Consider the following 14,588-nt stretch of genomic DNA (forward strand, 5'->3'; position numbering starts at 1 on the left):
TAGTGAATGGGAGAGGATCCTCCGGGACATCTACATGGTTTAAGTTGATGATAATTCAGAGTTCTAGCAGCTTCATCCATCTGGGACATGGCGTTTCATGCCTGTTCTGGATACAAATTGGTTTCTGTTTTATTTGTTGTCTTAGATCTGTTTATGTATTGTCAACAGGGTGGCTCCTCGTCACAATGTCTTCCTTGTGCGTAATTCTTTCCATCATAAATAAAATTTTCCTTTCATTTCAGAAAAAATATCTAGGGGCATAAAATATTTTTAATCGTATAAAATGAGGTAAAAAAATGGACTTATATATGAGCTTTTTCCTTGGAAATCAAGTTCGGATGTAGGAATTATGGATTTGAATCCAAGATTTGACATTGATCCAAACCTGAAATCTGGCAAACTTCGATCCATATTGGATTTCTTTTGAAAAGTATTCTTTTAAATATAAATATTCATGTTGTAATTTTATTTCTTTTTTGTATAGTACCTTACCTGGAGGGAATTTGGGCAGGTGGGTTTCACAGTCAAAGATCATACAGGTAATAACATTAGCTTGAGTTGGATTGTTAAGATAGCCCTGCTCACTGTCGGCATGAGCAAAAATGCTCATGACCTGATCTGCTTCCTAGCACACGAGCTTTTGGTGGTGGGCCAACTAAGGCAGGGTGATCGCAGGCTCCACTTGGGGTTTCTAGTGGCGTAGCTAGGATTCATGTGAGGGGGGTGGGGGGGGGGGGGGGGTGGCCGGCAGGGGCGTAGCTAGGGGGGGCAGGACTGGGCTCCCAAACAGTTAAATTTTTTATTTTTTTTAAAAGCCCAGTCCTAGCCCTGCCCTGATTCCATATGAAATAGATTTTTATCCATTTTTTTAGCCCAGCCCTGACTGCAGCAAATAGTTTGATTTGTCCATATGAAATAGATTTTTATTAATAATTGTAGTCATTTTTATTTTATCTCAAAAAAAAATTTTTTCGGGGGCGCTGCACCCGAACCCCCGACTATCACACAAATAAAATTTTTTTTGCTACGCCCCTGTTTCCCCCCCCCCCTCACATGAATCCTAGCTACGCCCCTGGTGGCCGGGGCAAACAGGGGTGTAGCAAAAAAAAAATTGGTGTGATGGGGTAGCGCCTCCGATTTTTTTTTTTTTGGAGATAAAATAAAAAATGGCTACAATTATTAATAAAAATCTATTTCATATGGACAAATCAAACTATTTGCTGCAGTCAGGGCTGGGCTAAAAAAATGGATAAAAATCTATTTCATATGGAATCAGGGCAGGGCTACGACTGGGTTTTTAAAAAAAAGAAAAAAATTAACTTTTTCGGGAGGCAGGAGCTCCCCCTCTGGGGTTTCCCCCTTCTTAGGCCCGTTCATGAAGTAGTCTGGTTTTCGGCAAGGGTTTCTCGGAAAAAAGAAAAAAAGAAAATATTGGTCGGGTCTACCTGATCCCAGCTTGCCAATAAAAAAAAAGGAAAGAAAAAATTTGTTGTAAACTCTTTCACACAAGCTTTGCTGACAATATTTAGGAAAATATGAAGTTTCATCTTTTTTCTTGGTCTTCAAAGTATTACTGAGAAAAAACTACCGGGGGCTCCGCTTGTATGGCAGGAGCAGTTGGTGCACGTCACCTTATGTTGGGAGGTTGTTCGAATCCCAATGGTATATGGTTGTATAACTGGTAGGGGTCTGCCTAACCCCAGCTTTCTCTGTCGAAGAAAAAGCAAAACAAAAGTATTACTGAAAAAACATGTTTTAAATGGAGTTTTGCCAACCACGTTCTGAGGTGGAAGAGATCCGGACCAGCTCGTCTCAGTGTAGCTTTCAACCTTAACCTTACTAGTTATTGCTTAACAAATATCTAAGTCAGATGCAGGGTATAACAACACGATTTCACTTATAGGAGGACATCATTTTGTTTTCCACACCTTTGTCTCATTGCATCATCTCTCCATTTGGTCAAACTATCTTCAGCCTTCCATGCTGTTCCATCGAGAGTGGATAACAATCGGCAACCTAAACAACCGATGAGAAAAAATAAATGCATTAATGACCCTTGAACATACTTGTTTTGGCTCTTGTCTGTTTAAAATCTCATAATCTAATCCACAGAGAAACATCAAGCAGAGATTACCCTAATTAACAGATGGTGCAGACGTGTAGACTCTGCCAAGAATCTTTTAAATCCTTTTCTTCCTCCATTGGCAAAGTGAAGCTGAAGATTGCACCCAATACGTACTTTCGTTAGGGTTGGCTTAACTGCCAAACAATCAAAACAAACAAAAACAATAAACGCTCTCTGTCTGATGAATGTGGCATCAACACGAAACACTGTGAATAGTACCCATCTTGTTCGGTAAACATCTCCGTGCAGATGAGACATGGGGCATGGGGTTGATGGTGACCGAGGAGATTAAACTATCTGTCTTTTCATAGGTTGAGCTAAAGCTATGTATCACCCACTATTCCCTTGTCTATACGAAACCCTAGTGCGGCCACTGTGTGGGGATGGCATGCAGCATTATTCGATCTCACCACCGAAGTGGTATCCCATGTGGTAAGCGGGGTGCTGTGTCAAGTTGAAGGCCCAGGATCGAATCCCTCTGCCACATGGGGCGGCTGTTGTTCTGGTAGGGGTCCGCCTAACCCCAGCTTGCCTATCAAAAACAAAAAAAAACATTATTTGATCTCCACATGCACCATGTGGGCTGTGAATAGGGGTGGCAATTTCTGACACGACCCGCCAACCCGACCCACCAACCCGCCTCTTAGGTGGGTTCGGGTTGGGCTTAAGCCAACCCGTTTAATAAACGGGTCAACCCGCGTAACCCATTTATTAAATAGGTTGGGTTCGGGTTGGGGGTATGCCAACCCGCCAACCCGACTGACACGTTTAATAAACGGGTTAGGCGGGTGGGTCAACCCGCCAACCCGTCTGTCGACCCGCCAACCCGACCCGCCAACCTGCCAACCCGACCCGCCAACCTGACCCGCGAACCTGAAAACCCGTTTACCCGACCCAACCCATTTATTAAATGGGTTGGCGGGTCGTGTCGGGTTACCCGTTTATTAAACGGGTCGGGTTCGTGTTTGCCACAGCCAACTCGTTTAATAAACGGATCGGGTTCGGGTTGAGGTATGCTGACCCGCCAACCCGACCCGATTGCCACCCCTAGCTGTGAAGCCTAATGAGATGGAAGACACATGAGGCCTAAACGGGATCCAGTTGTCCCTGAAGTCATATCTCCCATCATTGTACCACCATTGGGATCCCATAATTGGAAGTTGTTTTGATCAAATCTAAACCCATAGATGAATTAGGAGGGTTGGTTTGATATGAATTGACCTTTATATTGTGTTTTCTCTACTAAAACACATGATAATTTCGATAATAAATTTAGACATTTTCCTGGCCATTGGTTTTTGAATCACGGGAAACTCCTATAACACAAGTCTGTTGCCAGATCCAAATGTCCATTTTCACTAAACAGATCCAGGTGACTCACATCTTTGAGGTCAGATTTGATCGAAACAACTTGCATTGAGTTTTGAGAAAATCAGTTTCACTCATCTCCTATGTCATCCCCATCTAATTCATTACCCTCATTGGGAATTTATTGATGCAAGTTGTTTTGATCAAATCAGACTCCACAGGTGTGATCTGTGTCATTCACTTAGCTAAGATTGACATTTAAATAGCCTAAATTCGACTTGTGTGCAAGACTTTTTGGCTATTCAAAATTCAATGGTTGACAAAACGTAAAATTTTGTGATTTAAAAAGTCATATTTTTGTTAAAGAATATGATCAAATTTTGATTCTTACTAAATCGACCATGCTAAATCCATCTATAGGGTCAGATTTGATCAAAACAACTTGCATCATGAGATTTAAGAGGGGGTATGAAGATGAGGGATGAGTGGAACCGTTCTTGAGTTCCCAGAGGTTGAATGACAATAGGGATGACTTTAATTAGGAACGGCTGGATCCCAATTGCAACTAACCAAACAAAGTCAAGCATTGAGTGACCTAAAGCAGTTTTGGGGGGAAATCGGTTTCACTCATCTCCTATGTCATCCCTTTCTTCGTACCCTTTATTGGGATTTCATTGATATAAGATGTTTTGATCAAATCTGACTTCATAGATGTGATACATTATTCATTTAGTAAAGATCAACATTCAAATCCTTGTGCAAGATTTTTTGGCTATTCAAAAATCAACGGTTAACAACACAAAATTTTATAACTTAAAAATCATACTTTTTCATAAATAACATATGATCCATGGGTCAATTTTTATTAAATTGGCCGTGCTGAAACCATCTATAAGATCAGATTTGGTCAAAACAACGTACATCAGAAGATTTAAGAGGTGTTTGAAGATAAGGGATGACTGAAACCACTTTTTTTGCAGGCACCACCTGTCATAGTACGATGCATTGGACCACAAAGAGTTCCATGGCCACTAACAGATGGGCTCTTATTATTCAATAGGTCCAGAAATGATCTCCTTCCAGGCAACCCAGTTTGAGGATCAATTATTGGGATCAGATCGTCCTAAGTGGGTGTGGGTCCCAACCTCATGCCATCTCTTAAGATCACGGATGCAGTAATTAAAGTGATCACTTTCCAAGGTGGCCTTCCCCTTCAAAAGCCGACGCGTGTCTCTGTGAACTCAATTATTAAAACTTAATTACTCAATTATAATTGAAAACCTACTTTTTTGTTTTTTTTTTAAATGATTGTACTTTACAACAAAATTTAATGATATGTTTTTTTTGAAAAACACTATAATTTGTCAAAATCTACTAATGTCTAAAATTGCAAATGTTGAGTGTTACTTCCCATGTATGAACCTTTTAAGGATATGCAGACTTCTTTAGTAACAGACTTTATCCAAAAAAAATTGAAGAATAAAAAAGTTTGCATATATTTTATGAGAAAGCCTGCATAAAATATAAGCAAAAATGAGGAAGCCTGCAAACATTTTATGAAGACGAGGAAATCAGTATAAAATATAGGCAAAAAATGATGAAATATGTATAAAATATAAGTGATGATGAAAAAGTTTGCATATATTTTATGAAAAAGAAAAAGTCTGCATAAAATATAAGCAAGCATAAGAAAGTTTGCATATATTTTATGAGGACAAGAAATTTCACATATATTTCATGGAAAAGACCTCACGAAGTCCAGATAAAATATTTGTGAACTTCCTCATCCTTCATTTTTTTCGGTCAAAAATCGGTGATAAAACCTGTCACAAGAAGTCTACATATCCTTAAGAGGTTCACACATGAGAAGGTTAAAATGATCAGTTTAGCACTCAATATTTATGATTTTGAACATCGGCACAAGTTTTGTAAATTGTAAGTTTTTTTTAAGAAACACAACATTTTTGTCATAAAGTACAATCATTTTTTTTATTTTTTTCTCAAGTTGATGCAACATGTTTTATGCTAACAAAGCATATTGCAACTAAACCTTTATATTGCAATGCTAATTATCTGGAAATTGATTAAACAAAAACCTCATTATTGCTTTCATCTCAGTCTAGCGAGTTTTAACAAAATTGTAAGGGTGACGCCATTAGCTACATTTAAGAAGGGACACGTTTGTGACACATCCCTATCAAGTGTGTTGGGCCAACCATCACCTAGCCTGCCGGACATCTCATGTGTCCAAGCTCCATGGGGCCCAAACTGTGGACCCAATTTGACCCGAAGGGACATAGGCATTAGGAGAGGTGGTTGGCCCAACTTTAGGTAGGGCATTTGGATCTCAAACACCTGATCAGAAGCCCTCTAGATTTGGTTCCTTGCCGTGTGCTAGTGAACTACCTACTGCATATGATGGTAGTGAGCACAACCACGCATAGCGGTTAACCATAGGCCTGAGATATAGAGATTCCTTCTAAGAGATAAGAATAAGATGGCTTCTATTCTATGCCACCATATGCTTCACCTTTTATCCACAAAAAGACATAAAATGCATGGGCTAAACGTTTTCATAAAGGGTTAAAAGGAAGAATTATATAAGCCAATTACCTGGAAATGGAACAAATTAAGTGTGGAAGTCTCTCAACTCTGCAACCAAATGGAAAAAGCCAAGAATATCGTTCACACTGATTGATTAAAACTTTCAGAAACGAAAGAAGTCAGTAATAAGATCCTAAATGAACAATATTTTAGCTGGGTTTATCCCACATAGACGAGCCATGCATTATTGAAGTTGGCTCGGGTTGACCATTGGACAATAGGCCGGAACCCTATCAAGTCAAACTCATCTGACATCAATGTCACAAATATCATTATTGGGAAATTTTTTATTTTAATTTTGAGAGAACAATCCCACAATAGATTAAAATGTTTTATTTTAATTTTTAGAGAATCTCAGGAAAATATTGGTGTACATAAACTGTATAAAAATGAAAAATTATTAAGAAAATAAGAATAAAAAAGAGATGAACATTTATTTTTATCACATTAATATAAAAAATGTCATATTTCCAAAACATGTATTGAAAATATTGTGCTTTTTGGGAAGTGCTTAGGCCTTCAAAAATATCACGATAAAATCTTGATATTTAATAAATACACCTACATTTGTGGCATAGATCCAAAGCATGGTTCTATCAAATAAATTATGTTGAGTACATTCATAAGGTTTAATTGAGAATATATAACCAACAACCATGATTTCTAGCATGTGGGAGTAGGTACTCCCAATCATCATAGCATTACCCTATATTTAATAATATATATAGAGAGCAATGGGAAGCTACTCGACCCATCCCTGCCCAACCCTGTACCTGATGTGTTTTTTTTCTGAAAATCTGACCTTATGGATGTGTTCTGCATGATTGATTCACTAGAAATCGACTCTTGGATCATGCATTTTAAATGAATAAAATTATTTTTAGAGCCTCAAAAGTTTAAAAAAATTCTAGACCGTTGATTTTAGAACCTTATAAAAACCTATCCACGGATCGGAATCAAATGATTCAACACCCGATTCATATGAAAACAAGCACTTAGAATGTGGAAGAAAAATTCTAAGATCAAATGGTTGATAGAAGGAGATCAAAATTCAATATATTGTTAGCGCAAAACCAAAAGAGAATGCTACTTATCGGAAGTTGCCATCATCGGTCTGGTTGAAGCTTGCGTAGACGTGGGTGGTCGGCGCTTTCCTCAGCCTATCGACGTCCTTGATGAATCCAGGCCATCAGGTCGAAAGGTGAGCAGGACCCTTGAACCCAATAAGAGAAAGATCACCTTGGTAGTTCCCATCAAGTCACTATAGATCTCTATATATAGTGGGAGGAGAGTGGAGGTTACACGTATGACATTCATGCATGTGAACCTCATATTCCCATATTGAATGTGAGCCCTTCACATCCATGTAATAACCCCTCCACTCTAATTGCAGTTCTTGGTGTGCCCTATGTAAAACTGAGTCAGATCTGATTGGACCCGCTCTAAAAGGTCCATTATTCTCCCACTTGACTCGTTGACATGGAAAAACACATAATTAGGTTCTTTACTATTATCTCGATTCAATTTTCATGTGATTTCACATGTTATCCTGTACCACAAGAATGAATCATATGTGTTATAGAGATGAATACCTCTATATGAGATATCATATTTTCATACACTATAATATTATTTATTTTCAGTGTTTTAGCATGTTAAGATTACATTTCTAAATGAGTTGGTCTTTAACCCATTCTATTGGTCTTTTTAATATTATTATTATGTTATTCTCTTTTCCTAAATAAGAGATATTTTACACAGAATCAACAATGCATAAAACTATAAAGAATCAATTTAATTTCATAAATGTGATCACATATAACTATAATGTATTGTCATACATTAGAAGGAATCAAATAGACCCATCTCTATTACATGTTGGGAATATAATATTGGTGCTAGCCCTTTAGTAACAGGATCTACAATAATTTCTTTTGTATCAATTGTATCAATACATATTAAATGATTCTCAATCATTTCTTTAACAACAAAGTACTTTAACTTCATATGTTGACATGAGGTGGAGCTCTTGTTGTTATTCGAGAAGGACATGACAACTTCATTATCACACAAGATCTTTGGTGGCCTCTCAATAGAGTCCATTATACCAAGACCCATAATGAAGTTTTTAATCCATATAGCCTGAGATGAAGTCTTGTATACAATACTTAATTTTGCTTCTAAATTGTATAAACTATAGTTGTAGACTGCTTTTTACTTCTCCATGAGACGACACTAGCTGCTAGTAGGAAGACATATTTAGTATTAGACTTTTTACTATCGAGAGATCCTCCTAAATCGACATTAGAGTATCTAACGATCTCTAGGTGATCAACCTTTCTGTAGGTCAATATATAGTCCTTCGTACCTTGCAAATAGTGTATGATCTTCTTTGCTGCCTTTTAGTGTGCAAAGCTTAGATTAGACTGATATCTACCAAGTATTTTAACAACAAATGTGATCTCTAGTCGTGTGCAAGTCTGCGTGAGCTCACAATTTCCGAAGTGTACAAGATGCTTGCCATTTGAGCCTTTTCATTATCATGTTGAGGACAATTCTTTAAGCTCAATTTATTCTCTTTTACTATGAGTGAAGATCCAAGAGAGCAAGCTTTCATCCCATATCTTTTAAAAACCTTAGGGATATAGGATTTTTGAGAGAGGCCAATAACACCCTTAGTTCTATCACGATAAATTTCAATTCCAAGAATATATATGGTCTCACTCCATATCTTTTATATCAAAATGAGAAGAAAAAAATCTTATGTTACATGTAGCATACTCAAATCATTAATTACAAGATGAATATCATCAACATAGAGTCAGCCTTAAGGTATATGCACTGATCAACAGTATTTTTAGTAAAACTAAAGTTCAAAATTATCTGATTGAACTCTTTATATCATTGATGGGAGGCATGTTTAAGTCTATAGATTAATTTCTTTAATTTGCAAACTAAATTATTTGAGTCATCTACACTAAAACCAAGAAGTTGTTGCATATATACCTCATCTTCCAGATCCCTATTCAGGAAAGTTGTTTTTACATCCATTTGATGTAGCTCTAAATCAAAATGAGTTATGAGAGCTATGATTATTCTCAATGATTTCTTAGTTGATACATAAGAAAAAGTCTTATTATAATAAATGTCTTCAATCTGTGTGAATCTCTTTGCAATGAGTCTAGCCTTGTACCTCTTCACCCACCCTTTGAAGTCTATTTTGGTCTTAAATACCTACTTATAATGAGCAGGTCTTACTTCATCAGGTTGAGGTACAAGATCCCTCACTTGGTTCTTTGCCATAGAGTCAAGCTCTTCTTTCATGACATTCATCCAATGTGTTGATCTTTTACTTTTAATGACTTGAGATCATCATCAATGTCTATAAAATCGTTAGGCTCTTGTAAATACACCACAGAGTCTGGATGGATAGTAGATTTTTTATCCCCGTGGACCTCCATACAGGTGCTAAAGGTGGTTTAAAATGATCTTTTATATCTAGTTGTTATATATCCTCATCAACAACATGTTCTACTTTTACCCTATATATATACTTTGGTGCTATTGAAGACATGAAATTATATGAAACTATTGAGCTGAAAATCATAGGTTCAGGCTTTATTAACTCAATCTGACAACATAAATGTGTTCAAGAAAGTTTGTTTGTTAGGGATCAAACCTTACATCATATTATTTCAAGCCAAAAATATGGTTTTGGGGACATGAAATTGTAGTGCATTATGGATTGTTAATTTTTGAAGCCCTTAAAAAACCTACTTATGTGTCATAATCATATGATTCAAAACTCATTTCTCACTAAACAAACATTGCATATAACATTTTTAAGATTTAATTTACAAAAATCCAAAACCTATGATTTTCAGCTCAATATTCTATATAATTTGGTGCTTTCAATAGCACCAAATATTAATCCATATATATATATATATATATATATATATATATATATATATATATATATATATATATATATATATATATATATATATATATATATATGTGTGTGTGTGTGTGTGTGTGTGTGTGTGTGTGTGTGTAGGGAAATGTAAAGCTACAAAATGGGCACGTTACTAAATGAAACATGTCATTGCATTTCTAGTGTATTTCAAAACTCTAACCCCATAGATGTGTTTAGCATGATTGATTTACAAGAAATCTATATATTTTTATATATATTTACATAGAGAAACCACTCTCAGAATCAAAGACCTAGTTGTGCTGGCTATGCCTTCCATACTTACGATCATTGTCTTAGCATCGTAAAACTTTGTGGGCTTACCCTTTGCCCATAGGGAGTCGCCATGCTTCAGCTTGCGCAAGGGGTGATGCCCATAGAATTTGAACCAAGACTGCCTGCATAGCAGTCTAGGCCCTGTCATATTACGCCAAACCCCTTTGGTGCTAGAAATTGACACTTGGATCATGTATTTTGGATAAAAAATGGTATTTGGAGCTTCAAAAATTTATGAAAATTATAGGGCATTGATTCTTGAAATCTTATAAAAACCTATCCATACATCGGAATCAAATGCTTCAAAAAGTAATTCCTATAAAATTCTTGGGTAGTCAAGACTAATTTTATCATGTTACTATTTACTTTGATTTTGAATATTGGACTTCTACTTATCATTATTTGCCTCGAGTGATGTTAAATCACTCTAACCTTTCTTTGACCTTATAAGGTGAAGTTCTTAAGACAATAATGCACATATTGAACAAGGTTCCTACAACAGCTATCCAAAAAACTCCTTATGAGTTATGGACTGATAGAAAATCTTTATTGTCATATATGTATATATGGAAATGTCCAACTGAAGCTAAATTATATAACCTATATATAAAAACTTTTGATAATTGTCCCTTTAGATGATATTAAAGAAAATCTAATCAATAAACATTTTCTTAAGAGTATAGTTTTTCCTTTTAGCTATATCATTCTAGTAAGCACTATCAGTCATGGTATATTAAGGTACAATATCTTTCTCTTTTAAAAATTGTTTTAATGGCCTTTTTTTATCTCATCTTAATGAAACAACTATAATATTCACCACCTCTATTAGACTTAACCACTTTTGATACTTCACCGATCTATTTCTCTATTTTTTTCTTAAAATCCTTAAAAACTTGAAAAACTTTAGATTTTTCAAATAATAAGTAGAGGTATATATACCGTGAGTAATCATCTATAAAGTGACAAAATATTTTTCACACGTGTAACACGAGAAAAAGGGCCCACAAACATCTGTATATATAATCTCTAATTTTTTATTGTTATGTTTGGCATCTTTTTTATATATGTCGCACTGCTTAGCCTTTATGCAGTCCATACATGGTTTTGTATCCGTGAAGTCAAGGGAACTAAGAATTCATTCTTTCACAAGTCTTTGGACTCTCTCTTTCGAGATGTGCCCTAACCTTTGATGCCAAAGCAAATATGATTGATCATTTTTTAGGGCACATTTATTATCAATCATTGTATTCTCAATAGAGTGAGATTCTGGGATTTGAATTTTGATTTTTAAACAATACAAACCATCACACACATATATGCAAAACCAACATGAATAATATTTTAATAATAATAAGTTTGGAGTTTTCAAACTTAAATGTCAAACCAAACTTATCAAGTTCTGAAATAGAAATGAGGTTCTGACTATAAGATGAAACATAAAATATATCAACCAAGTCTAAATTGAATCCAGAGTTCAACACCATTATCCAGGTCTTAACATTCTTGATATGTGAACGCATCTTGTTTCCTGAAAAGATGTTTCTTTCATGCTCTGTTGGTTCCCTTTTGTTTAAAAGTGCTTATAAAGAGTTGACAATGTGCACCATGAGCAATCAACCAAGTATGCAATGAAACATGATTAAATTGCATTCGTGAGAAACAAATGACTTGTTACCTTTATTCTCGAGTCATTTCTTATGCTTTAAGCAATCCACCTTCCTATATCTCTTCTCTTTACAAAATAAACATTTCATAGAAGAACCATCACCTTTGAATTTGGCTTTTACTTGAGAATTGGAACTCTCTCTAGAGGTTTTCTTCTTCTTCTTGAAAGAACCTTTTTTTACTCTCAGCCTATAGTTTTTCTGATGAGAAACCATATGTGCACTCGACACCTTCTCACCCTTCAATCTTTCTCTCTTCAATACACTTGGTCAAGAGATCATTGAAGGACCACTCATTATTATCTGTGTTGTAAGAGATCTTGAAGGGTCTGTATTCAGTAGGCAATAAGGTCAAAATCAAATGAACTCTAAAATATTCTAAAATAGCAAACTTTATGTCATTCAACTGAGATGCAATGTTTCTCATTTCCAAAATATATTATTGAATATGACTATCACCAAAATATTTCATAGACACCAACTTGGATATCAGGGTATTGGCCTGAGCCTTATTAAAACTGACAAATTGAATCTCAATGGGTCCAAAAAATTCATTTATTGTCATATAGTGAGGAATGGTGACTCAAATGTTCTTTGCCACTTTCAATTGTAAAAGCAACATGCTAAGTCTATTTGAGTGCTCACACTTCTTATGAGTAGCCTTTTGGTCGATTGTGCTTTGATCTATAAGAGTCAGAGGTTCGTCAGTTCTAACAGCCAAATTTATGTTCAAGTAATCTAGAGTGAATAACACTATTTATTTTCAATTTAAAAAATTTGATCCGTAAAAGATGAAGATATTATTACAACCATCAATGATCAATGAATCTGGTACTGCAAAAATGAAAGAAAAAGACCATATAAATGCTCAGACGAGACTCATGTTGAAAAGGTAAAATTGAGACCCTTTATTATTCACCTTTTCTGAGACAAGCATAATAGGGTTACTATCATTTCAATTTGGTGGAAACGATAAACTCAATGCTATTTTGATTCCTTAATTCTCAAGGAATTTATTTCAATTGGTGAAACTAGCAGATCATGTGAAAATATGTAATTCGACATTGTACCTTTGGGTACGAACATGATTCATGGGCTGGTATACACACCTACTATTATACCTTGTGTGAATTTGAAAGACAATGATCTACCTTTTGGGTAGAATAAGTGTTTCATAAAGTCACACACAATCATAATATTGAATCCTAACATGGTCCAAATAATCATCAATCAGCATAACTCATATTACTTTGGTGATTGCATGAGTCAATTAATTAAGATCTTTTACTATAAACATTTTTATATTATAGAGCATGCCTATGTACTCATGATAATGCATGTATATTTATGATAAACTATGTATAATAACATCAAAAATATAAATTCATGTTACATCTCAAATATACAAATAAAACTTTAACAAAACGCATCACATATGTCATGAATTTAGTTATAATTTATGTTTAAATATCATGAATAACTAAAAGCAACATCAAATGCATGCAAAAGTCATGCATCTATGATAAAATTACACATAAATGCATGATTAAAATGACAAATACATGCTTTTATAGGTAATACCTGAGGTTCTCATGCTAGAACCGATAAAAATTACTCTGAACCAGTCTGAAATGGCCTTGAATCGATAAAAAAAAGCCCTTAAATCGGTCTAAGAACTGTTGAACTAGACTAAAACATGTACTAAAGCCTATAAACCCCAAAAACTAGATGAAAAAACCCTTGTTCTTTTATAGACACAGAACAACAGGGTCTCCTTATGTAGAAACTGGTAAAAAACCTTTCAAAACTAGTCAAAAAATACACTATATTGAACATTGAACTGGTTCTACACTTTAAAAGGGGTAGAATTCTGTTTCAGCCCTGATATGACCCAATTCGGATTCAAATCCAGACTTAATTTGTCTCGGGTCATATCCCATGATCCAGATCTAGACCCGATCCAAACCAGATCTCGGGTTGGATCTCATGACCCAGCCCTAGTCCAAACTGGATCCCAGGTTGGATCCCACATTCTAGACCCAATCTGGATCCAAACTCAGTAAAACAATGGATCTGGGTTCAGATCAGGTCTCTCCTAGGATGGACGTAGATTCGATCCACCCAAAAACCCAAGATCGGGTCCAGGTTCAGATCAGGCCCCCACCCCAATCGGGATCCATTGTAATTGCTATAGGGGAGTCCCGCCATTCAACTTCTGTGATCATTGCAAAAATTTTTCTCTTGTTTCCCTCTTTTTCTTCTCTTTGCCTTTCTAGCCTCTATTTCCCTTTTTGAAGGGGAAAATAAAGGATAGAAAAGAAAGAGAGAGAAACTCTTTTGCAAAGGTCTCACTTGACCTTAATTTTGAAAATATTTGAAAATTACTCGCCTCTGTTTTGAAAATTTGTGGGAAAATGGAGAGACGGGATTCGCTCATCAGTACAAGGTTCGACCGTTCCTGGCACCTTTACTAGGGGTAATCCAACCAAGGATCGAATTTATGCCCTTTTGCTTTGCTAAAATATTATCTAAGAATTTATTATAAGTCTAAATGCACAAAGAATCATGCTTGTGCAATGCAAATGTTGAAATGTATGCTTTTTGAGAAAATAGTTTAGAAATTTGGGATTTTCCA

Source organism: Nuphar pumila, chromosome 17, assembly GCF_984573655.1.
Source record: "Nuphar pumila chromosome 17, dmNupPumi1.hap1.1, whole genome shotgun sequence".
Classification (NCBI taxonomy): domain Eukaryota; kingdom Viridiplantae; phylum Streptophyta; class Magnoliopsida; order Nymphaeales; family Nymphaeaceae; genus Nuphar; species Nuphar pumila.